The following is a 26,053-nucleotide window of genomic DNA, read 5'->3' as shown; positions in this document are numbered from 1 at the left end:
CATGCCTCCTGGCTTACCTTTGTTCCCCAGAATTGATTTTGCTACTCTATGTCTCTTCAGGATTGTTTTATTTAATTCTGCGAGAAATGCTATTTATGTTTTTATTGGTATTGCTTTAAATATGTATAACAATTTTGGAAATATGGCCATTTTCATTATGTTGATTTTTCCCACTCAAGAATAAGGAATATTTTCCCATTTTTGCACACTCTTCAATTTCTGTGTTCAGAATAAAGTGGTTTTGCATGCAAATATCATTTATTTCTTTTGTAAGACTGACTTCTTATATTTTTTGATGCTATTGTGAAAATGGTGGCTTTTCTAATTTCTCTCTCAGTGTGTATAATTTTTGTGTTCAGGAATGTTATTGATTTTTGAGTGTTAACTTCATATCTAGCTTAATGATCTAGTTTGGTTATTAAATCTAGAAGTTTTTGAGATCTTCTATGTAAAGTATATCATCTGCAAATAAGAATAATTTAACTTCTTCTTTTCATATATTTATTCCTTTATTTTTCTCTTGACTAATTGCTATGGCAATTTTCTATCCCAGAACTACCTTATATAGGAGTGATGATAGTGGATGTTCTTGTCTTGTTCCTGATTTTAGAGTAAAACTTTTAGTTTTTGACCATATATTAAGATGCTGGCTGTCTATCTGTTTTATCTGATTAAGATAAAGACCATCTATTTCAATGACATTTTTATCATGAATTGATATTATATTTCATCAAACATTGTTTTCTATAGCTATTGATGTGGCCATTGATTTTCTTTGTTTTTAAGATATTGTTGTAGTGGATTACATTCATTGATTCTCTAATGTTGAGCCAGCCTTGCATAAATGGGATAAATTCTACTTGATTATTCTATATAATATTTTATACATTGTTGCATTAAATTTGCTGGTATATGTTACAGATTTTTGTATCTTTGTTTAGAAGACATTTTAGTCTGTAGTTTTCTTTTATCATAATTTATTTGTCTGCTTTTAGTATTGGAGGATGCTAAATTACTTTACTTTAAAGAGATTGCAGGGAAGTGTTGTAATTTCTTTCCTAAATGCTCCTGAAACATATCCTTGTATGAATTTTGGCAGACTTTGTATTTCAAGAAACTGGTCTATTTCATTTAAGTTACCACAGAATTGTGGGCATAAAGTTGTTTGCTGTATTGTTTTATTATCATTTTCATATCCATAGGATCTGTAATTCTGTCTCCTCTTCCATTTACAATATTAATAATTTGTGCTCTTGCTCTGACTTAATTAGGCAGACTACAGCCTTGCTAATTTTATCTAACTTTTCAAAGAATCAGGTTTAGGTGATACTTTCTATTGATTTCATGCATTTTCTATCCCAGAGCTACATTATATAGGAGTATAAAATCAATGATACTGTCTATTGATTTCATGATTTTAGACTCTTTTTTTTTTTTTTTTTTGGACCAGAGATCAAACTCACGACTGTGCACTTGTCAGGCAGGTGCTTATGCTGCAGAGCTAAAACCCAGAGTGATTTCATGATTTTAGGTCACAAATTTTTGCTTTAATTCTTATCATTTATTTGCTTATGCCTATTTTATGCTTGTATTTTTCCTAGTGTTATAAAAATCAAAAGCTTATAATCCTGCCTGAGTTTGTCACAACATGTTGGAAAATTGACCAATTTATTAGTCTGTCATAAGTTTATTTATTCCTAATAATTTTGCTTGTTTTGAAGTCTGATCTCTCTAAATTAATATAACACTTCTGCTTTCTTTTGATTAGCTTCATCATTATATATTTTTCCTCCATTCATTTGCTTTTCATCTATATGTGTGTTTACAATTGAGTTAAGTTTCTTATAGACAGCATGCAGTTGGTTCTATTTTTTATCTGATAATCTATCCCTTAATTGATGCACATAAGCTTTTGAAATTTGAAGTGATTATTGACATTAATCTGTCATATGTGTTACAGTTTGTTATTGCTGCCCTTGTTCTTTGCTCTGATATTTAGCATTCACTCTTTTCTTTTGCACAGTTTTAATCGAGAATTTTGTACGACTTGATGTTTTTTACTTTCCTAGCATGATAATCATACACACTCATCTTACTTTTATTGGTCTTGCTTTAGAGTTTATAGTATGCATTTTTAAGTAAGCTGTCTAATTTCAAATAACATTATACTGCTACAAAAGGAATTTTAGTATTTTATAACAAAATAACCACAGTTCCTTCATCCAACCTTTTGGATGATTGATGTGGGAAAAATATATATATACACACACACATATACATATATTTTATATGACAAATACATAAGCATACATAATAGAATACAACATTGTTGTTGTTTTAAACAAAGTTTTATTAGAACAACTAAAAATAACATTTTTATTTACTTGTGCTATATTTTCTCTGAAATTCTTCTTTTTGTTATCTAAATTTCTTACACACATTTCCTCCTTTGTAAATAATTTCTTTTAACACTTCTTGTATGGAAAATCTGATAAAAATTTCATTGGTTTTAGGTTTTTTTTTCTCAAAAATGTCTTTATTTCTCCTTTGCATTGGGAGAATAATTTCAAAAGATACAGAATTCTTGGCCACTGGACTCTCTCAGAACTTGAAATGTGCCACTTCAAGCTGGTGTTTCCATGGTTTCTGAGCAGGAGTCTTAGGCTTGCTTCACCACAGGGCCAGTACCTGGTTCCGGACTGGATTCCGGCCCTGGTCTCTGCTCCGAAGGTTCTCCACACCCTTGGGGCCTCTCTATTTGCAGTCGTTCGATTCCTCTTCAATCTGAGCCTTCTGCTGTCTTACGGATCTGAGAAGATACGGGTTTTTATTTGTCTGGTCTTTTTTAGTTGTTAAGTCAAAGGGGCAATTTCCAAACTTCTTTTATGCAGAACTAGAAAGAGCTGTAATAAAATAAGAATTTGATCATTGATCATTTAACAAGGAAGTGACCCTATTAATCTTAGGTACAATTTTGTGTGTCCATGCTTCAGTTACCCAGAAATGACTTAGAATATGTGGTAAACCACTTCCTGTTCACTGGTTAAGAATAGTTATGTCATCCATGCATTTATATCACTGAGAGGATTGCAGAGTAAATATAACAGAGAGGACTGAGGAATCACACCTGCCCTGTCACATTGCCTCTCCATAGAGTCTACTGAGCTTCTTGTGTAGATATCAAATTTAAGAAAGTGATCTCAAAATATCTTGTTTATTAAAATGTGCAATACTAAGCATTAGTGGTCTCCATCAAAAGGAGAATTTATAAGATTTTTAATTATTAAACACACCCATCTGACGTTAATTAAGATCTGGGATTGGGCACGTATGTTTGTCTATGTTGTCCGTTTATCATCAAAGCCCCACACAAACCCTGACTACAGCATCCATGTAAATTTTGAATTAAAAATGAATGAAATGAACTCTTGAGATGCTAGCATTAAAAGCAGAAGTTAATAAAATAAAATGTGACATGATTATATGGCTCTCAGGCTCTATATATTTGATGACTGTGTGTTTCTGGCATAAATTATTGCAGGATCTTTATAGACTTTCAGAAACTTTCTTTTTGGCCAGCTGTGTTACTTCAAATCTAGGTTGAAAGGAGGAATTTTGTAGAGAAGATTTGGGGATTTTATTTCTCAGTAACTAAAAATAAAAGCACACTTCTGGCTTTTGACAAATGCTCTCAGAGTGAATGCCCTGGGAATTAATCACATAGTCATTAGGGCTGGAAGTTTGCTCATCTAAGTTGAGACAGAAATCAATCAAGCAAACTAGCTTCTGTATAAAATGTCAGGTTGATTCCAGGGTTTCAAGCAATAAAGCTAATATCATTGCTTTCTTGAGTTCAGATATTATTAAATTAATAAAATATATAGGGAAAGTTTTTTTAGAAAAAGAAATCAATTCCACAGTAGTACTCATTCTTTAACTAGTGAAATTAACTTCAGATTTTGATGTTTTTTTTGTTTTGTTTTGTTTTTTTGGTTTGTTTTGTTGCTTGCCTACATCTATTTGTGTTCTTACTGCTTGATCTATGGCAATAACCTTTTATCAGGTTCCCTGTCTTGAGCATCTTACCATTCAATTTGTCTCCAATAGATGTCACGGCTTCTGTCTGCTCTGCTCAAAGCCTGCTAGGATTCCACATCACTTAAAGAACCAAGTCCAGATTTCCTCCCTTGGTGAAATGACCCTTGCTGCTCCCGCTGTCTCCTAACGTGCTGCCCTCTGCCTGCTTCTCAGCATCCCAGCCCAGCTGACCTCCTCTCCTTGTCACCTCTAAGGGTCCTCCTGCAGTCTCGCTCCCTGCACCTGTAGCACCTCCTGGACACCGCAAGATGCCTGCAGTTAAGTCTGACCACATCCACACAAAGCAATGCTCATCATTCTTTGACATGTGTGGCTTGTGCTCAGGTCTCTTTCTCACGTTCCCTGCACCACTGAATCAGAAGGAGCCATTTCCTGGGGACCCTTGCTCCTAGGTGGAGTCACAGCATGCAGAAAAGGTGGAGCACAGTGTGCCTGGCTCTCATCGTGGCTTCCAGCCTGCCATCACCTCCTCTGAGGCTCCTTGTCATGGGGAAAGCCAGCCACAAGCGCTCCTCTTTTGCATCCAGAGCTATGTCATATCACCTCTTCTCCGCAGCCCTGCAGCCCAGTGACCGATAGAGTCTTCCCGTTGTACCTCACTGTCCTCTGTTTGGGTCTTAAACTTTTCCAAATCCCATGTCATCTGGTCTCATCATAAAGTTCATTCAGTTTGAAGCACTCACATTGCTTCTGTGTGTCTGATGGAGCCTGATTCGTACTTGGCTTCTCCTCTTTTACTCTGGGGGAAACTCAACAGCCTTTAATGTGGGCCCCGCAGCTGCCTACACTTGTTCTGCGCTCAGCCAGGGAGCATCATTTTACGGTGCCCTCAGCTCACTATAAATACGTGCTAGAATGACCCAGTCCTCGTCCTGCTACCTACTCAGCAACACTCTTGTTCTGAATTGAGGGAAATGCTACTCATCTTTGAGCTATAAACATGAAATTAAATGTTTATGGAAATTATTCTGTCCATTCCACACCTTCTGTCCCTGCTATACATTTGACTGAGTAGCCATTACATTGCTGTGTTCTCTGCTGAGGTGGAAGTCTCAAAGCACCAAAGCACGGGTACTGTACCTATGTCCAGGCAATAGGAAGTGTCTGATATACAAGATTCTTATTTATGGAATTTTAAAAATCCTCATTTGTTTAGCTGAAAAGTTTACTGAGTGATAGATACTGTGTAATGTAAAACTTCGTAAGATATTAGAGAGCAGCAACAAGAAACATGATTGAAACAGTGTGTGAGAACCACAGGAGCTACATACAGAGGGAACCATAAAAGCATCACAGAGAATATTCTAGAATGGACTGAGGGGAAGGTCGCCTCAGAAGAATGACTGATTCTGCACAGTAAAATCAGAGGTATAAATATTTAAAATAGAGAGTGGCATGTGTAAATGAATCTAAGAATCCAGGAGTTTTAGCAGCAGTCAATGCCTGTGCTCAACTCTGAACAAATAAATTGGTAACTCTGGTGTAGATCTTGGACATTTTTTTCCCCTGCAGCTGAGACTGAAGAGAATGATTTGGTAAAACACTCAGCACACACAGAAACACGGAAATATTAAAGAATAATGAGTGAAGGGACTTCACACAGTACTTACAGCTGAACTCCTGCAAAGATAACTTGGAAAAGAGTAGATTAAAATACAAAATATGAGGCCATAGAAGTAAAAAGAGATGTAATGATAAATTATTTGAATTCATATTTTCAATTTGTAAATGAGAAGACTGCTGAAAAATTATAGGCAAGGGAAGGATTAGGGACGAATTTGAGAAAGATCACTGCTAACCACATGCAGGGAATGTTACAGGCTGGACAGAGCGCTGTGCATGTCCTGGATGGCCGTGTTTTGGAGAGGGATGTGTGTCAGGGTGAAGCGGGGCACCCGAGGGTAACTCTGAGATGTGTGTGTGGGGTGCCGCAGCCCAGCACTGCCTGCTGTGCCTGGAACACGCGTTCTGATTTCCTTACAATTAAACAAATTTGTTCCTAATACACATTTAACTAACGTAGGCACAATGAAATCGTACATTATTTTTTTTAAACAGAAACCCACAGTTTCCCAGCTTTAGAAACCTGCAGTTGGAGGGTGTCACCCCCCCTGCAAGGGTGCTCACAGAGGGGTTGGCACTGTGGTCCCTCTGTGTGGCCTCCCAGCCCTCGGGACACCATGCACTGGGATCCAACCTCAGGTATCGCTCCTCCCTCCATGCAGTCCACCCCTGCAGGGAATGGGTTGCTGGGCATCATGGGGAAGGCACGCACAGCAGCTCCTCCTGGTTACTCTGCAGCCCCGTGAAAGAACGACTGCTCAGACTCGGAGGGTGAGGCAGAGGTGACCCCCCCATACACAGGGAGAAGCAGGAATGTGTGCATCCAGACTTCGCTGTGCCTTAAGGCTAAGACGGTTTACACCTCTCTCTCTCTTTTGCCAGTGTAGCTGGCAACATTCCTCCTGCCTTTGGGGACCACTGGGCCCAGCACTCCGGAGGGTTCCCAGGAGCACCAGCCAGCTCCACCAGCTGTGTCCAATTGAACAGGGCCACCCCGAGTGGTGACTTTTCTTTCACCCCTGTAGGAGACAAATAAGTACTGGGCTTATTTGGCCAATCCAGTGCCCCTCTCCATGTGCCCCATGGGCCAGTCCTTTCAAGTGCCTCTCACCCCAGCTCTCCACACCAGCTAAGCATGGGAACTCAATTTCTTGCAGGTAGCAGAGTGTGCAGATGTTTTTGCTGGGGCTAATCTCTGGTTCCCATATGGGGACAGTAGTATTATCACACTTCAGCCCGCTAGAAAGAGCCCTAAGTGAGGGAGGAAACGCTTTGCAGGTGTTCTCCTCCCTAATGGACCTAAACACTGCGGCACGTGCATACTTTTATTTGCAAAGTGATTTCCCCGTCTGCATGTTTAGAATGAGACTCGTGTGAAGCACCGCTGTGCAATCGCCAGCAGGGCCAAAGGTTTCCTTTTAATTCAAGATTATTTAAATAAAAACAATATTATAAGTGGAAGTGCCGTTTTCTATCCAAACATGTAGCAGGGCTGTCCTTTTGCTCTGTGCTGTTACTGAAGAGTCCAGTGTTGTTGTTTGGGCATTGGATTTAAGAATCAGAGTTTCTTTCAAACCATTCACTGTTTTAATCAGGACTGATCTTCAGGTAAAATAAACCTTTGGAAGGTCTTTGAGCACTAACATTTCATTCATACCAGTCAGGGATATCTGGAAAGTAAGTGGGATGTCAGCTCTGTCATTTCTCCACCTCGTAGATAAGTCAAAGAGTTGCAATTGAAATTGTCCAGGATAAAAATATACATCAACACTACCCCTGATTTAGGGAACACTTGTGTCCTTCTCAAGCACAGACAGTGTCACCACTAATTAGTACATATTTGCAGTAAGTGTACGTTATTTGTGCACTAACCTCAAATTAAAAATTTAAGAAGAAACCGTTCATGAAGTCACAGGGTGGTGTTAAGAGTCTGATATTTTGTCATCTTCTGAAACAATGCATGTGATTTCCAGAAGAATTGAGAGAGAACCAGATCATATAAAATAATTTGTCAGAGGTTTTTCAAATCATTGTCTTCATTTTGAATATTAAAAGATCTAATGAATTAATCAAGACACTTCTTTTATAAATATGAGACTCTACATAACATAATTCTTATATAGCATAAAGAAAACGTGCATGCTAGAGTTGGGGATTGAGTTTAGGGTCAGGTATGAGAAGGGAATATCTGTAGAAAGACAGAGAGCAGTGAGCATGGTCACAGGACGTGGGGAACCGAAAGCTGTGGGGTGTGGGATGGCAGGATCTTACCCTCCATCCCGCCATCAGTTCATTGAAGAGCTAGCTGTTCACCAGGCCTTCACTACCCAGAAACTCCCCTCCTGGAGACTTGGACTTTGCTCTCCACTGGACTCCAGAGGTTCACTGAATGCAGTTCACCCTCTGCATGTTGGTTTCCATTAGTATAACACAACTAGGCAAGTCATAGGACCCAAGACTTTGTGCCTTTGTACAACATACACTTAAAAAAGAAATCCCTTAGACATGGGCTATGCTAATTATTTGTAAGTGCCCACAACCTTATAAAAGATTTCAAGTGGATTCGAGATTTAATTTTCTGTGTGTTAGCAGACAAGTAGGAAGGGAATGAATTTCCCTCTAATCCATTAGTCTATTATCATTCTTTGAGACATGGCAAGGCATGAAAGACTAACTCCACCTGTTTCTTCCCTCTTGGCATCTGCGTTCTCACTGAGCAGATCACCCAAAAGAAAATGAGCAGAAAAAGAAAAATTCACAATTTCAGGTTTGGGAAAAGGTGGAAAACCTTAACAAGAAGGAGAAATATCTACCAACAAAGGATATTGACTTTAATTAGGAGACTCTGGAGAAGAGTCCTTTGGAAAAGGAACTTTTATGCTGAGACCAAAGAGCTGAGACCAGGTTAGCCTTCGTGAAAGTGCAAGAGGGAACTCTTTCCAAAGCCAGGCTGACAGATGCAGTGATCGAGAGGCCAGAAGGTGTTTATCCAGCCCGGGAGCTACAGGGAGACAAGCCCAGACAGAGCAGAGGGCTTGCCACACATCTGTTTCAGTATTTGTCAAAATGTTATGTAATTACCGGTTTATTGGGTGTCATTTTCACCCGGATTGAATACCTTCTGGTCAACTAAACAAAATACTTCTTTATACCCATAAATGTTATTTGAAGAGTGATTCTTCCCTGCTTTCCAAGATCTCAGATGTACAATTTTGGCAAATGGAGAAGCTTAAGAATTTTAAGAAAATCTTCCTTTGTGTATATTTATTAACTTGGAGGAAATTAGTGATTATAATTTTAGATTTGGAGATGTCATTACGGGTTTAAAAAATACAACCAGTACTGATGCAAGTAGGAAATTCTGAGGAGCAAAAAGAGAAAAAATAAATGGGGTTAACTGCATTGATCAGTTTTGAGTGACTTTACATAATCCTTTTATATTCATTTCCATAGAAAGATGAAAGAGAGAGAGAGAGAGACACACACACACACAGAGAAAGAGAGACAGAGACAGAGAGAGAAAGAGAGAGAAAGAGAGACAGAGACAGAGACAGAGACAGAGACAGAGAGATTTCATGTAGGCATAAATATTTTAATACAGAAAACTGAAAACCTCCAGGTAGAAGTTGCATTACCTCTCTGTAACAAAGCAGTTGAAATTTTTAAGCTTTGTTTGGCTCACAGTTTGGAACTCCATGGGTGACCAACTGTCCCTGGCTTTGTCCCTCCTTGTAGAGACATGGGGCAGTGTCAAGCACTCACTCATGCCTGGGCATGGAAAACAGGAGGAGAGGACACCAGGACCCTTTGTCCCCTTTGAGAACAGCTCTCAGTGACTGGGCGACCTCGGGCAAGCCCAGCCTCCTTCAAGTTTCACTGCCTCTCAGTAGCCCCCGGGACAGTGACCTAACCTCTAACCTAGTGGACCACAAACTGTTTAGCAGCAGGGCACAGCTTTGCGGGAGGCAGTTTTTCTATAGGCAGAGTTGGAGGCTGTTTCAGGATGACAAACAGATTGTATTTATTATGCACTTTTTCTTCTCACTACACCACGCAGATCGTTTTTATTGCATTAGATTCTCTCTAGAAGTGTGGACCTGCAATGCCTCTTATGCACAGTTCCCACAGGCTCAGTTCTGCTGTAGAATCAGATCCACTGATCTGACACAAGAAGGAGCTCAGGCAGTGATGTGAGCCATGAGGAACGACTGTAAATACAGGGAAAGCTCCCTCTGGTGCACTGCTTCACCGTCACTTCTTTTTTCTCTAATATTAGGGAAATCACTTTCTCTTTTAACTTTTATTTTAAAGAGGAAAGAAAAAAAACACAGAGAAGAAAAACAAAGCATAAAAGGGACAAACAACAGCTGTAACAAACCCCAAACAATATGGACTTTTAAAACAAGAAGATGGGAATTTAACAATGCTTGTTGCATTCATATTGCGATCTTCAAAAGAGTTGCTTAGATTAGCAGATACATACAGGCAAAATTGATCAATCCATATGAGTAATAACTGTTCTTTTTTTATGAACTAATGCTCACCTCTTGCTATAGCCCCCAGATTCTAACAAGCAGCAACCTGGACCAGTCCCCTGTTTTAACACGTGACCTCTGTAGGGCACTTAGCCAAACCATAGCGGAACTACAAAGCCATTGGATTTTAAAATATATCCTTGTGAATTCCTGGTTTCATTTGCAAACATATTTAACATATACCCATATACTTGTTTTGAAGTATATAGCAGATAATTCATTCACTGCCTTTTCCTGGACGTACTTTTTGCTAAGTGTCTTGCAACACAAACTCCTCAGGTAGAATGCAAATGTACTTGACGCTTAGTGGACCTTTCAAAGAATGGTGTCGCCCAGGGTTGCAGAGGGGAAAGCTGTTGAGGGCTCTTTCAGCACCAGCCCATGGCTTTGCTGTCTCCCTGTCCACTGCCGCTGTCTCTGTCCCTTCTGGGCCATGCCACAGGACCCTCTTTGTCCTTTCCATTACTTCCCATCTGGCTGCAGGGGCTGGCGCTGTGACCCTGGGCTTCTTTGTGAGCTTTTGGAAAGAATGTCGTGGCAGCAGACTGCTCAGGGACAATTTCCAGCTCTGCAAAGCCCACTGATAATTTATTCATGGTCATTTTGTGATCCCTGAAGGGTTCTGGAAATAGCAAATTGTTTTTGTGTTAACTAAACTACTAGCAATTCATTCAGGAATGCACTGAAATGACTCTTTTTTTTTTTAATTTTATGGAACAAAGATAAAACAGAACCCATAACACAACGATAGAAGAATAACAAGAGTGAATACCCTGCATTTGGTCATCTTCAAATAATTACTCAGAGAACATAATATGGGCATAAAATGTTCTCTAGTCGACGTTAGCATGAACCTTCCTTTTCAATGAGCTAAGAGATGCTACCAGGACAGCTAACTTGCATTTTCCTCCCTGCTCCCTTCCTTTTCCTTTCTAAAATGGCACTTTCAATGCCTTTAGAGAGGTTCTGAAGACTCAAAATAGCTGTCTTCTAAAATTGCAGTCAGTGCTGCCCAATATTTTCTATGACTAGAATGGTCAGGCATGGAAAAAGCTGACAGAGGACAGGATCAATCCTGCCAGATCTGGAGACCCCTAAAACTTCTTTGGCCTTTTTGATGCTGTCCTGTGAGAAAATATTGAAACAAAAAGAATTGAAATTTAGAAAGAGCTGTGTAGCTCACACAATGCCTCTCTCTTATCTGAAAGTTATCTGTACGCTATTACAAAGGGCTACACAGAGTGAGTGCTCAGCTAAAAATAATAAGAAAATCATTGTTAATGTTCTGGGGTCAATGATTCAAACACCAGGCTCTGCACAAAATTCTGCGTAAGTGATTGATTGCCTTTCATCTGACTCCACCAGACGAGGTAGATGTGTTAGTGTGTTGAGCCGGAGGTCTAGGAACTTGGCCTAGGAGCAGACTCCTGGATCACACAGCTAGGTGGGATGAATCAGAGCATAGTTCATTTTGTGACAATTAAAAGTGACACTGAGCAACTTTATCAACTCGTTCTCAAATTTCCCTTTGTGGTACATTATCTATCTATCTATCTATCTATCTATCTATCTATCTATCTATCATCATCATCTAACAACTCCTAACAACATTCATAATGTATAAACTTGTCTTGAGGCTTTATTTATAAATTATATATCCTAAAATCAAACTTTCATTTATAAAATTCCAATACCAGTTTGCCAACTCAATTTAAAATAATGCGAACAATTGCCTAACTATTATTCTATCAGTAGAGGCATGGCAGGTGTCTGAACTGTGGCACCAGCCAGCTTACCCAGCCTGCCCTTCAGCAGAAAAGTCTGTTTCCATGTTTAGCCTGTGAGAGGTCCCTGGGATGGCTTAGTTTCTGCTCTTTCCTCCAAGATGGTGTTGACTTCAGCAGTCAGTGAGCCACAAAGATGATGGCCATGCTTCTAAATTTCTGTGACTGTGGAATATTTGCAGTGTTCTGGGTGTTTATTTTGATACTATCTTATGCCTAGTGGCACTGGTTTCTATGGTCCCTGTCACCGAAGGTTCTGATTTGTTGGAACTCAGCTCTGGTCCCCCACTGCACAGTTGCATTTCTCCCTGTGTGACCCCCCAAGTTAAGCAAACAAGTTCATGCTGCATATCAAGAAGGTGAATTCCCACAAAACAGCGTGGTTTGCAGGTGACAGGTCTGTACTTGAAAGTGCATGTTCTCGAAGGAACTGATGCCATGTGACACACTTAGGTGTAAGTCTTCATTCACAGGCTACTTTCTCTTCATTTAATTTAGCAAACCCTTTGGACTCTACATAGGACATTGAACCTCACTGGTCCTGGTAGTTTCTTAGCTGCAGAAAAGTGGAGCTACAATTCAAGGGGCTTAGCAGCTTTGCAAACAATACAAAATGCAGAATCTGCAAAGAAATGATGGAAACGAGAATGTTAGTACAGAAAGAGCTCCAGAACCAGAGAAGGAGCCACAGAAAGAAGCAATACATAGCAAGAACTGAGACTTTTAAGGCAGGGAGTGAACATATTCTGAGGATTGTGACAATCAAAAGGAAGTGCCACGGGACGTGGTTTCAAAGCTTAACAATTCACCGTGTTTTGGACTAAAAGAGGCCTTGTGGCACTGCTAGGCATTTGATTATTTCAGAAAAGAGTTTTTAAAACCCTTAACTATGTAATGAGTACTGTTTTGATTGCGTGAATTCTGGAACTAAAATTTTACAAAATAAGAAATGTATACTTTCTTTAACCTGACTGCCAAGAAATGACTGAGAGATTTTATCACAAAGAAAAACCATTAATAGAACAAAAGGATCGTTGCCATAGTATTGCAGATAAGTTCTGCTTTTTTTTTTTTTGCTATTTTGAGGAACTATGTAGCCAAAACATTCTGGTAAAAAAAAAATCTATGAAGAAACTTACTTATTCATTCATAAAACTCCAGCAAACTGACAAATACATAAATGACAAAACTTTTGAAAGCAATTTTGCAAGCATAAACTTTCAGTTGCGAATTCTGAATTTACTGTATAATTTCTAATATTTATCTCTAAACAGGAAGAAATTTTAATATTTTTTGCCTTATGAAAATGGAGTGTGGTGGGAAACAGCTTTGAATACTGAATTACAAGGAGATTCTTACACAGAAACTGAAGGTTTCTGTTGATTAACTGATTGAAATTTTATCGGTATTTTTAAAATACACTTGTATAGATAAAAAATGGAGCAGCTTTACCTGGTGAAATTTATTTCCTGCATATGAATTTCTTGTGGAGAGAAGTTTGGCATTAAACAGAAAAAAGTATTTTGATCACATTTTTGGTTTGACGTACAATAATATAAATTATACCATGGTCTATAACTTCTGAAAGAAGGAATTGTCTTCTTTGACCCCAGGGAAATGATCCTCAGTAAAAATCCTTGCATTCTTCAGTAGTTGAGACCTTCAGACCAAACTCTCAGCTCAGCCAGTAGAGACCTTGTGGGGTACAGGAGGAGGCCGGAGCAAATCAGAACAAGGGCAGCCTGAAGATCTCCCACTGACCCCTCAGGACAATTGGCGGGAGCTTTCTTCTCTTGAATTGGTTAAGATGATAAAGTTTTATTAGGTGACACATGGCTAAGCTAAAGTGTGTTGAATCCAGGTAGCGAGTTGGAACCTATGAGCGTTAGGAAAAAAGAGAAGTTTGCCTGCTCATGTGGACAATCCCTCCCACAGGACCAGAAGTCTCAGTCATGATTTTCTGACTTCATGATGGTGCAACCATGTATCATTCATGGGAAATTGGACCTTGGCATTGGAATTGAATCCTGACCACAGGGCATTTATCCACTGCCTCTTGCCAGCCCAGTGACTGTGAGTCGTGAGCAGTTACAGAGGCTCTGTAGGAGAAAAGCAGGAAGTCTCTAAGCAATGTGGTCAGCAGGTTGGGTGTGCTACACACATTTCCCAAGTGCAATAATCTTAGGTTTCACGGATTACTTTGGATGTGACCCCATGGTACACGGAGGAGCGCCCATTGGCTCATGCAGTAACCATCCATCCACTTCCTGTGAGCTTACCACACTGCATGGATGAACTTCTTAATATGAATGTAAGCAACAACAGCTAATGTCTTGCTGAGTCTATAGAAAATCTGCACAACATCAGTTAAGAAATACAATGGTCAATGGAGACATTAGTAAATCTGTCTACCAACCTCCATCTTATTTCTCTCCATCTCTGATCCTGTCTCTGCTGCGAAGTTCCTTCGCGCTGGGCACTGTGGTCCCCTTCCTTGCTGTGGTTCCATGTTGAGGGGAGAAGATGGACATTGGACTTCAGACTTTAAATTCATTTGATTTGCACATGGGAAATGCCTAAACCTCTAATGTGATGGGCTGTCCACTCTTCCTATTCACAGGGCAGAGTTCCTCACGTGTGTTTTAGAAATCTGAAAGGTATAATATAAAAATAAAATTACTAATGCAAAAATGAAAAATAAATACAAGACAGTCAAAATTGCCATGCTTAATTTTTCTTGAAAGCATTTGATGAGTCCTTTATATTTGTACTAATAAAATAAAAAGCACCTTATTTTCTACTAATATGGAGTAGGTAGACTGCTTAAGTAGTCTCAAATATTTCTTACCTGTAGCTATTACAAAAGTTGGCAGGAGCAGCCTTAATGATGAATCCCACTGATTTTTTGTTGGAAACAATTGGGCCAAAATAACTTGATCCATTGTTAGAAAAGATTTTGTCTTTTTAAGTGGTTGTGGACATTGAAATCTTCTTTTATTCACTTTTCCTCAAATTCTTTATTTCAAAGCAGTCATAGCCCTTTATGAATAAGTAAAATTATCCAGAAAGCTCTCATTTCAAAATAACTTTGAACAGCACATGTGGAAGCAGAATAAAGGGTTTTCAGATAATGACCGGGATGAGGCTTTTCTCAGAATTCAGGCTGAATTAGATCCGTTTCAGGTCTGAAAATGTGAGGCCGGCTTTTTATCCCCCCACCGTGCCTTGTGGTCTTCATGCAATCTGACTCTACCTGAAAGTAATTGCACTGAAACAAACAGGAGACTGACTGCTTCCCTTGTTCTGAAGATACACATGAAAGCCTGAAGCCCAGCAAGGGCAGCTGAGCAGGCTCGTTGCTACACAAACAAACAAATCATGCAGGCAGCTAGTTTTAATCTCTCTCCTCCTAGAATACCTGATTTGGGTAATGAAATTGAGCTGCGCAGATCTCTTCATAAAATGTAGAGAGATTATGGCAAAGCAAGATGAGCAAGGTGCTAGTTCAACTGTTTTCTCCTTTCTTTTCTCATTCTCTCCTTTTCTTTTCTCATTTTTCTCATTTCTCATACTTTTCCCTTCGTTCCTTCTAAAAAGCTGAAAAAGTTCAACTTAGCAAAGAAAGAATTTCAAGGATGAAGGTGTAGCCATCAGGTCAAAGGCTGCAAATGAAATAGTTCAATTTTAATGAAAGACCTCAGGGATCCGCTGGCATCATATGCAACCCTTACTTTTCAGATTTTGTCATTAGCCATTTTGCTGGTTGACTTCAAGAGCATAATCAAATCATTAGCAATGCCTAGAAAGTTCTAAGAAGAAAGAACTTCTAGTCAAGCCAATTGCCTTCATGGCTCAGGCAAGGTAATTGGGAGCAAATGAGTCAAGCACCTGAAATATGCAAAAAAAAAAAAAAAAAAAAAAAAAAGAACCCAGGGAGAACGTCTCCATGAGCTGGTGAGACTCTCTGTCCAGATTAGAATGCCTCAGAATTAGGACAGCTCCCAAATTCTTAATCCAGAAGTTAGAAAAATCACTCATCTAATCTACAGTGTACACATACATATCTTCCTTATAAACTAAAATATTTAGATTAACTAACTTCTGGATCCATCTGGGTATAATTTGATGAGGAAAATATTGGAATTAGATTAAAGGTATAAAAAGTAATAAATGGATTTTATAAGCCTACATTATTTATCTTTTTAAAAGTATATAATGAAGATGGTAACTGCAGATGCTGTTATTTTTGCTAATAACGTTTTCCTGTTAGTCTTTGCACCGGGATTCATCTTTTAACAATTTACAAATCCTAAATTCCTTATAAGAGAAATAATAAGTGAGCTAAAATACCAAACTGAACCTCAAAACTGAATTCCCTCACTATTAAAAACAATAAATATTAATGCTAATTGGCCTTAGTTTACTTGATGATGTTTTTATTTAATTATCTCCTGGAAATATCTATTTATAACCTTTAATAATGATGGAGGACAGCTCATACAGTTTCCTGAACTGGGGGCCGAAGGAGCACTGGGGTCCATTTTGAGGTGTCCTGACTGGGTTCGTAGCCTGGCCACCCACTAACTTGAACAAAGAACCATGGGTGAGAGACAGTGTAATGAGAAAGCACCCTAAAAAGAAGAAAGAAAAGAATAATATTCACCAACAACAGAAGGTATCTCATGGTGATCTTGGATGACATGATAAGAATTTAATATTGAACACTAGCATAAATGCAAAGGCCAAAAGCCATGAAGAGGAGCCCTGGATTTTGAGACTATGTTTTTGGATGTTGGAGGGTGTCTCAAGGTGGACTTGGGCTACTCTGGGCACCCTGGGGAAGAACTCCCAGGATGTCTCAGGTCATTCTCAGGGGCAGCTCTGCTCTCTGGGTCTCAGGAGGTTACTCGGGGAACCAGAGTGGCAGCTTCTTATCTCAGGAGACTTTAAAGGAACAGTGTAGTGTAACTGAGTGAATATTTAAACCTAAACAATAACAGCTACAAGCAGCAAACTCTAAAGAGTTTGCTAGAGTCTCACGGCACTGTAAAATAATCAATCATGAGGCTTTTGCCACTGTGGAACAAGAACAAAAGAAAGTGTTGGGAATCCGTTTCTTCTGTGATTTTACACAAAGCTGGACATGAGTAAACTCACCTGATTTTTGTTGTGAGCCTCCCAATATTCAAGCTGGACTATGAAAGGAAAGATACTAATATAACTTGTTTCATAAAAAGAATGGCCATTGCATAATCAAGACACCATGACAGTGGAACAACAAAAATCAATCTACACACCTGCTCATGTACCAACAGACAAGAATGCAGATTGCTAGTAAATTTGTCTGTCTGCAGTGAAGTGATTCTTCACAAAAGTGCAGCAAACGCTGATGACAGCAGTCTCTTCAGTAAATGATGCTGAGAAAACCAGATATCCAATGCAGGAGATGGAAACTTGACCCCTATTTTAAGCTTTTTATGAAAATAAACTACAATATGGATGAAAGACCTATGTGTGAAATTTAAAGTCATAAAACAGCTAGAAGAAAAGTCTGAAGCCAGTACTTTCAAACACCAATATGGGAAATGATTTTCCGGATAAGATTCCAAAAGTACAGAGCACAAAAGAAAAAATAGGGAAATAAGATCATGTCAACTAGAAAACTTCTGCACAGCCAAGGAAGCAACCAGAAGAGTGAGGAGATGGCTTGCAGAATGGGAAGAAATTTATAATCAGTCCACCCAACAAAGGGTAGATACTGAGAATGTATAAGGAAATCAAAAACTCCATAACAAAAATTTATCTGGTTTAAAAATTAGCAAGTGATATGAATATACGTCCACTGTCACAATACTTAAAATAGAAAAGCCAGAAGTCTTCCTGGGGGCTGAAAAAAGAAACAGCCCAATAAAGATAACACCATACACCTAAATTATGGAATAGCAATCTACCCCAAAAGGAGATATCTTATCATTTTATAGAAAATGAGTGGGAAAGAAAGACATTAGATGAAACACATGAACTGAAAAAGACAAATATTGGCATGTTCTCTTTAAAAGTCAGTTTGAATGCATGGTACTCATTATTCAAGGCTGGGAAAAGAGATGAAAAGAGGGAACTGCAAAATTTATGTAACAGATGCCAAAGCACAAAGAGAAGTTTTAGTTCACTCGCACCAGGGGGTGACTGGTTCAGAATTAGCTACTATCTATTTCATGAAAACTAAAAGAGAGCAGTTCGAAGGTCATGAAGAAATCACAAGGAGATGGAAACATTATTAAGAAATGGGACCAGTACACATTTGACACATGTACTGAAATATGACATTGAATTCTGCATCACAATTAAAATAATAAAGTTTCGAAAGTTTAGAAGCAGAGATGTTCTAAACTATGCAAGTAAACATAAATATGTCACAAAAGATGAAAGGAAAATGAAACACAAACAATTTTTTTTCCAAAGTAAAAAGTACCTGCCCACGTAGTCAGAACACCACTCCCGCTCCTGCCACCGTTGTCGCTAGCTGGCTGACACCTCTTTGAACACACTTTATTCTTATCCTTCCGCTGAGGGAAGGCAGGGGAAATAGGTGTTTTTAAGCAGGTGGCATGGGAATAAACGTTAAGTTGTTAAGAAAGATGAAATAGATCAATGACACGTTTGGTATGGATTCTGCTTCCTTTATTCTTATTTCCTACTTTGTCTCACGATTCTCAGTTCACCGGATGGCATGTTTTCTAAAAAGCACCTGATTATAAGTTATGCCAATGCTACTGTACATATTTAAGGTTCCCTGCACGTCCTGACGTCCTGTGAGTCACATAAGTGCAATCAAACGCTGGGGAGACCGAATCTGAGCTAGAAACGAGACACTCTGCGTGACAGCAAGTTTAAATTTTCCTGGAACCATTTTTTTATTCTCAAAATTGGGAAATTGGCAGCCACTGCTTCAGCTCCGTAGTTGAAGTGCAGGTTTCATCAAAGGAGGAGCCTGACTTTCCTTAAAGGATGTGTGGCCACCATCTGCCCCGCTGATGCTGATGGCAGGATTTGAACACTGTGTCCCAGACTTTTGCCAGCATCAATTGTCACTTCACAGCCATCTCAGTGGAGTCTGTTTGTTTGGTTAAAAATAAAAATGCCACCCTCTGGCTGTGGAGGACAGTTTTAAACTCTCAAAGTAAGGAGAACCATTTCCATGGTCACGGTATTAATAATGGAAAATGGGCTTCAAAAAAGGGCAAGAGCTGTGTCTCTGCAGTCAGCTAATAAACATTTGCTTATTCCACGAATTTAACAGTGTAGACTAAATGCACTTTCAGTTATAGAACATTAAGCATGTATATGTAGCTTAGGAAAAATATATTAACATGCAGTAATCATTCTATTATAGCCATTACCTTTAACGCTTAAAATGTTCTCACTTTTCCTAGAGGATATGCACACCTATACCTAGCATTCATTTTAAGTATGTATTTTTTTGCTCAAAGCATACATCATGAGGCTAAACTGTGTCCCGAGCATTATTTACTCTAAGTAGTGTCTAAGATATAAACTATTTGTGTCTCACCTTTACCCCTCAGGGGCAGCAGGGTGGACCCAAAGCACCTAGAAAGTGCCTAGAGCATAGGAAAGTGGTGAACTGTGCTGGGCTCTTCACCAAGGAAAACCTTTCCTTCAGCAAAAGCATTTGAAATTTATGGCTGTGGTAAATTTGACACAAGGGTAAAGAACCGTCGGTTACCGGGGGGAAGCAAAATTTGTATAATCGATTAAGCAACGAAAAACAAACACAGTTGAAGAGAGAATTAATAAATTTGAGGACCAATCCAGAAAAATTACTGAAAATGTGGCACAAAATAGGAAAAGTACATTTAAGGGGTTTGAAAAGAAATATTCAGGTGTTTTTTAACCTAAGCTATGTAAGTAAAAATAAAATAAATGAGAAAATATGATATATAATAAACTACAAATTGGGAGATAAGTAAAGAATAGGTCTTCATCCTAAAATAAAAACCCAGTGCCCAGACAAGTAAAAATATACCTACCTCAAGGCAAACTGAGAGACACAAAACTAAAAATGGATTACTTACAGTAATCAAATGCACATTAGAAGTAATGGATATAACAAGCTAATAGGATTTTATTTTTCAGAATTTAAACTGAATACTGTTTCTCAATTCAAACTATTTAGCATCATAATCTTAGCTCAATGATTGTCTAGATGTTTTTGTTCTTTGAGACAGTGTATCACTATAATTCAGTCTGGCCTGGAACTCAAACCACTTCTGATTCAGCCTCTAAAATCCTGGGTTTACAGCTGTGTGCCACCATGTTTAGCTCAGAGCAACATTTTTAGAAAAAGATTAAAAGTGTTATTCACAGATATTCATTAAGTGCCTATGTCAATAAGAACTCTGAACCTAAATGGAACGCACTGCTTGAAAAAGAACAATAATTATTCGTCAGATGCAAATGTGTCTTGGTCTTTTACGTAATCCACACACACACACAGAGTAAATCAATCATGACTGAACACAAAACGTGTATGAAGTGAAGGACAGGCCAGGATGCAAAGGTGAGTAATAACGTCTTCAGCAGAATCCTGTGAAACTGCTAAGAACCTAATACCCAAGAAAGCAATGAAGATATTTAATTTCAGTATAACAAGAAAGGAAAAGGAAGAAACAGAGCAGTCAGTAAATGCAAGATAGAATATGAGGAGGAAAGAGAGACAAGCACTTGAAACCTTTGGAAAATAAAAATACTCAGTTGCAGAAATGAATCCTCATTTAAGTGTACACTGTCATACACGCACAACATTTTCAGGCTACTCTTTATGAAGTTTCAAATGTTGATGGACATTTTTCAAAACAAAAATATGACAGCACGCAGTTTCAAAACAAAGGGAGGGTAAAATGCTTTGCTGGACAGTGCACAGAAAATGGGTAAAGAATTCTTTCAGTGGCATAAGTGCTTGCCTGGCAAGTGCAAGGTCTGGTACTGAAAAAGAAAAAGAAAGAATTATTTCAGAGCAAATCCTTATGAAAGAAAAAATGTATTAAATTTATGGAGGTATTATGCAAAATTACAGAGAATCTTCGAGGTTTTTTCTCTTTTTTTGGTAAACTGATATGATGAACCTGAGAACTTTTAATGAGATACTTTCTAAATATTTAGCTATAGCTGAAGCAATTAAGGTGCAGTTTCACGCAAAAAATTTCAACTGGAAAATCTTAAAAATTCATAATAAAAACTGATACATGTCTCACAAAGAAAGTAATGAACCTTTCGTGCTAATTTTGAGAATGTGACCCCTAAATTAGAACACTATTAGCAAATATTTGTAGATTCATGCAAATAAAATTTAAAAGAATTACTTATATTCATCCAAGTGGAAAAATGCATGCATTATATTTTACCCAAAAAGCTTGATCCAAGATGAAAAGTGTTTATACATCATAGAGATAACCTTAGATTCTCTGAGTACAAAATGATACAATTAGAAACTACCATTAAAAAACCAAAAAATAGTGGAAAGTACTGCATAAAATCAGGAATAAAAAAAAAGATTTATTAATAATTAAAATTATTAAAAGTTGTGAATAATATAAAACTGAATAACAAAAAATACTACTTATCGAAATATGTGGAATGCAAATAGATTTTTAATATGGGAAAATGTAGTCATAAATGTATACGTCAGGAAACATGGAAGACCAAAGTCAGTGAGCTCAGATCCAACTAGAAAGTGAAACATAGCATAAATAAATAAGGGCAAAGAAATTATGCTGGAAAACTATAATTGTAGAAAATGATAGTGAAACAAAAAAAAATCCCTAAATTCATAAATTTTAAATTTGTTCTTGCAAAAATATGTATCTCCAAAACTGATTTAAAAAAATAAAGAAAATCAGCAAAATCTCGGCTTTGGAACTGAGAAGGAAGGAGCCTGCTGCTGAAGATATCTTTCCTCTTTCCTTAGTTGTGTAAAGTAATGTAGCACTGGTTCCCCCGCAGTGGTCACTCTGGCCATTTCCTAATGAAACCAAACACTGTCCAAAGTCAGAGGTCCATCCCTGCATTATTTCTGTCCTTGCAAATTGATTAATGAGGTAGATGAATATAGTAACTTCAAAATATCAAAGAAAAATAGGGAAAATAATTTTTTATGATTTTCAATAAAAATGATGATGTAACAAATGAAAATCATGATCCCCAAAATCATAATAGAGGATCAGTTTCTAATCTAAACCAATAGGCTGGGCAGGGGCTAAATTCCTCTGCAGTATAAAACAGTGTGAATCAACTTTGCAAATTTCCCTACACTGAGAAAAGATATTTTTAACACATTCGCAAACTAACAAATTACTTAAATATCTTTTAAAATTTAGAGAAATAAAGATGCTAAGAACCTAAGAATAAAGAAAGGAACGAAAAATACGTAACGCCCAGGCACTGATCTGAATTAGTCCACAAGCATTTCAGTCAAAACTCAGTTTTCTAGTAAACAGTCACTGAAAAAACGCAAGTTAAAGCTGCAGAGTTTCCACTTCAGTCACATTTCCAAACATGACAGAATCTGGTAATGAAAGTTTCTGAGAAGGGTTTGGGAAACTGGAATTTCATGCATCGTTAATGGGACTAAAAATACCGGCAACTTATGGTTAATTTGAAAACGCGTCCTACAACCTTGCAATTCTGCCTCAGAGTTTAAGAATTGCTCCACAACATTGTACATCATAATAATAAAACCTAGAGAAACATCCAAAACACAGCAAGAGGGGAAATATAGCATGGTCCACTCATACACAGAGATACTACAAACATTGAAAATAAACTGGAAATGTCTAAGAGCAGCAGTTAAATCTAGGAGTCATGGTTTTCAGAAAGAAAAAAGTTAGAGATTGAAGGATACGTTATGTAAACTTTGAAAACAGTATACTATTTATGTGATATGGACCAACACCTAGATATTCAGGGTGGTACACTGTGTAGGTTTGGTGCGTAGCCTGTGATGTTTGAAAGCACTTCCAAGAAAGGAGAGGATAACCAGAAAGTACCCACAAACGTGACTGTGTCCACAGTGATGGTGCGTTCAACAGGGAGAAGTATGTGTATTTGTACTGCACGGATAATCAACATATGAGCATTGTGTTTTGTTTGAATTTGTGCATTTGAAATATCTGATAGAATAAAAGGAAATGAGGTTATGCAGGATCTGGATTTTAAGTGATTTAGACAAAGCACAAACTGGTAGAGATCTAGTAGAATATTGGTTAGCCTTTGTAAAGGCAGCAGGAAGCAAGTAGAAAAGGCATCAGATGCTCAAATAACACCACCATAGTGGCCCCTTTTATTTGCACTTCTTTGAACACAGTTACATCATGGGCCTTTTTTCTTTACTCTTTTATCTGAGCTCCCATATTAATTTATTCTGGGAGGTGCTCTCTACAGCAAGAATGATTTTCCAGGAAGCTGTCCCTTTCTATGGCCTCATCTCACGGAGAGAGAGCACATCAGGGCTGCCTTCCCAAAGAGGCACCAAGGGCTCCTTGCTCTGCACAGATGGACTGGTACTCACTGGCGCTGGACTGATGTGTGTTGGTCTGGCCTTGCTGGTGGTCACATGGCTGGCATGGGCTCTCCACGGTTGGTTCCCTATTCAGAACTGTAAACGCACATGGTACACTGGGTGGTACTGTGCCGTGATATATCACTGGGGTTAGGTCACTTCACTGGCTGGTTAGTGTGCTGGCAGGGGAACCAAAGATCTTAGATTGACTTAACATTCCAGGAGGGGGGAAACCAGAGCAGGACACAGCTGGGCAGGACAGACAGAACAGACAGGGCATTGCAACCATCGCACTGACACACACAGAGCACTGAGCCGACACAAACCCAGTATGCTATAAAGCCTTGGTATGCTTCTCCCAGGCTTTGACAGACTGACATCAGAAAACAAGGACACATAAGTTCTGAATAACATAATAAATAAGATAGCACTAATATATTTGCCTCCTGTGGAGTACACAGCTTCTCCCACGTTCATGAAAAATTAATCACACCATGGATCAAAAAGTTCTTCAGACTATATTTTTTAAGGTACCACTTCTGATCACAATTTATTAAAACTCATAAGTAATCAAAGACATTAATGAATTCCCTAAATACAAGGAAATAACTTTCAAACTGTGCCTCTAAATAACTATTGTCCAGAGGAAGATAAATATATATATATATATATATATATATATATATATATTTATATAATATGCATATATAATGTTATATATAACATATTAATATAGTGCTTTATAAAATGCATTATAATTTATATATTATTGTATTATAATGTATAATGTATTAATATGCTTTACCTTCTAACCATGGCCTGCACCATGTCAGCTCCATCGACCCCTTTAAAAGTTCACCCGAAACCCCTCTTCCTGAAAGATGCCCACACACAAACATGGATGTGCAGGTCCACACACTGCAGCACTGTGCGGATTTCACGTGGCCTGAAACCCGTCTGAGCATCCCAGCATCAGAATCTTTCTCACCCTAATGATTTATTCTAGAATAACTGGAAATTAAGTAGCATTTTGACAAATCCTCAATTCTTGCTCCAGTTTTAAGCTCCTGACAATGATTACTGTAAGTGTACCGTCTCATGATAATCCCACGGGAAACTGCCATCTCTCTGAAAACACCTATATCCCCTGCTCTTTTACATGGGAAGACCCCGTGGCACAGAAGAGTGTCCTCTTCCCAGCACAAAACCTAATGAAGGAGGGACTGCAGGGACCTCAGAGAAAAGTGCTCTGCTCCCTCAAGTTACATTATTTTTCCTGTCATTATTTTTTAGTGGAAAACATAAAAAGCCACTGGAAAATTTATACATGATTACATTAAAAGCAGAGACCAAAAAAGTAAAAAACCAGGAATTCATACATATATAGAAAACAAAAAAACTTCTCATGCATAACAGAACATGGAAAATCTGCTCACAAGGCTAGAATTCACCGACGTGTGGACCAGGGTGTATTTCTTTTGTGTGAAATCGGATTTCTTGGATAGTTCAGTGAGCACCACCCTCCTTTGCCCTTGTCCAGGTCCCAGTGGACCTGTCTGGTAGACACAAGTTCTTCCTGGTGACTCAGGCAGGAGTAGCTTCTACTCACAGCCGACCTAGGGGAAGGCTGGAAAGTCATCCTCGCGCCCTGCCTGTGCCCTGCTTTCCAACCTTAGTTTTGGTGTTTCCATTGGTACGATGAACGTCCAGCATTTTCACAGGGAAACCTCAGACCCTGCTCTCCTTAAAATCAAGGTAATCTCATCTCATTTCTGAAAAGGCCACTCATGATCATTGTCACAGTGATAAGGTCCCGAGAGTGTCCACGTAAAGAAGGATTTGTTTTGGCTCATAGTTCGGGAGTCTTCAGGCCAGGATGGCTTGCTCTGTAGTTTCTGGTAGGTCTTGGTGAGGTGGAACCCCAGGGAAGGGAGGATACAATGACACAAATTTTTCATCTAAATGGCAGCCGATAAAGAAAGGCAGTGGCTAGAGAGTCAGTGTCTGGCGACAAACTATCCCCTTTGAAGGAAGGCTCCCCCTCCACCAGGGCACCCTTCCTCCGGAAGAGCCCGCCTCCTGTGTTTCCACTGCCTCTCCAGGGGTCAATAAATCATGAATCCACACATTCACCCACGGATTAACCCACAGAGGACAGCAGAGTCACTGTGATCCCCTCAGTGCTCAAAAGCCCTGGTTACAGTTCCGCACTCACCATGTGAGTTTGTGGGGGACACTTCAGGTCCAAGCAACACATTGGCTCGGAACAGAGTTAGCCCCAAACTCCCGTGGAGTGGATTCACTGACTAGGATACCTCTGCAAGACAGTCCATTCCGTGTATTCTAGTGTGGGTTGTTTCTGCTTTCTTCGTGGTATATGTAACAACAGACATTGTTTTTAGTCCAGAGAAGGGTGTCAAATGAATCTCAGTGAGACAACTGAAAGATTGGCTGAAATGAAAAGGGTCAACAATAAATACCAAGTCCTGACAAAAATG

General features: G+C 38.7%; 2 long non-coding RNA genes across 3 annotated transcripts in view; one reads left to right on the top strand and one right to left on the bottom strand.

Annotated features, from left to right (window-relative positions):
• Window positions 1-26,053, top strand: part of LOC134471343 (uncharacterized) — a 173,547-nt gene that overhangs the window by 28,927 nt on the left and 118,567 nt on the right. The gene's annotated exons all lie outside the window — the stretch shown is intronic.
• Window positions 2,449-25,989, bottom strand: LOC134471342 (uncharacterized). 2 transcript variants are annotated; one of them, XR_010040746.1, is made up of 3 exons: window positions 24,992-25,989; window positions 14,397-14,630; window positions 2,449-2,903 (listed from the first exon to the last, which is right to left on the bottom strand). It is a non-coding gene; the product is annotated as an uncharacterized LOC134471342 (long non-coding RNA). The 2 variants fall into 2 exon arrangements; XR_010040747.1 differs by having other exon boundaries at window positions 25,771-25,989.

Source organism: Cavia porcellus, unplaced genomic scaffold (genome assembly GCF_034190915.1).
Source record: "Cavia porcellus strain 051 isolate PalLab524CR breed Dunkin Hartley unplaced genomic scaffold, mCavPor4.1 scaffold_18, whole genome shotgun sequence".
Classification (NCBI taxonomy): domain Eukaryota; kingdom Metazoa; phylum Chordata; class Mammalia; order Rodentia; family Caviidae; genus Cavia; species Cavia porcellus.
This window is presented reverse-complemented; position numbering and strand designations above follow the sequence as displayed.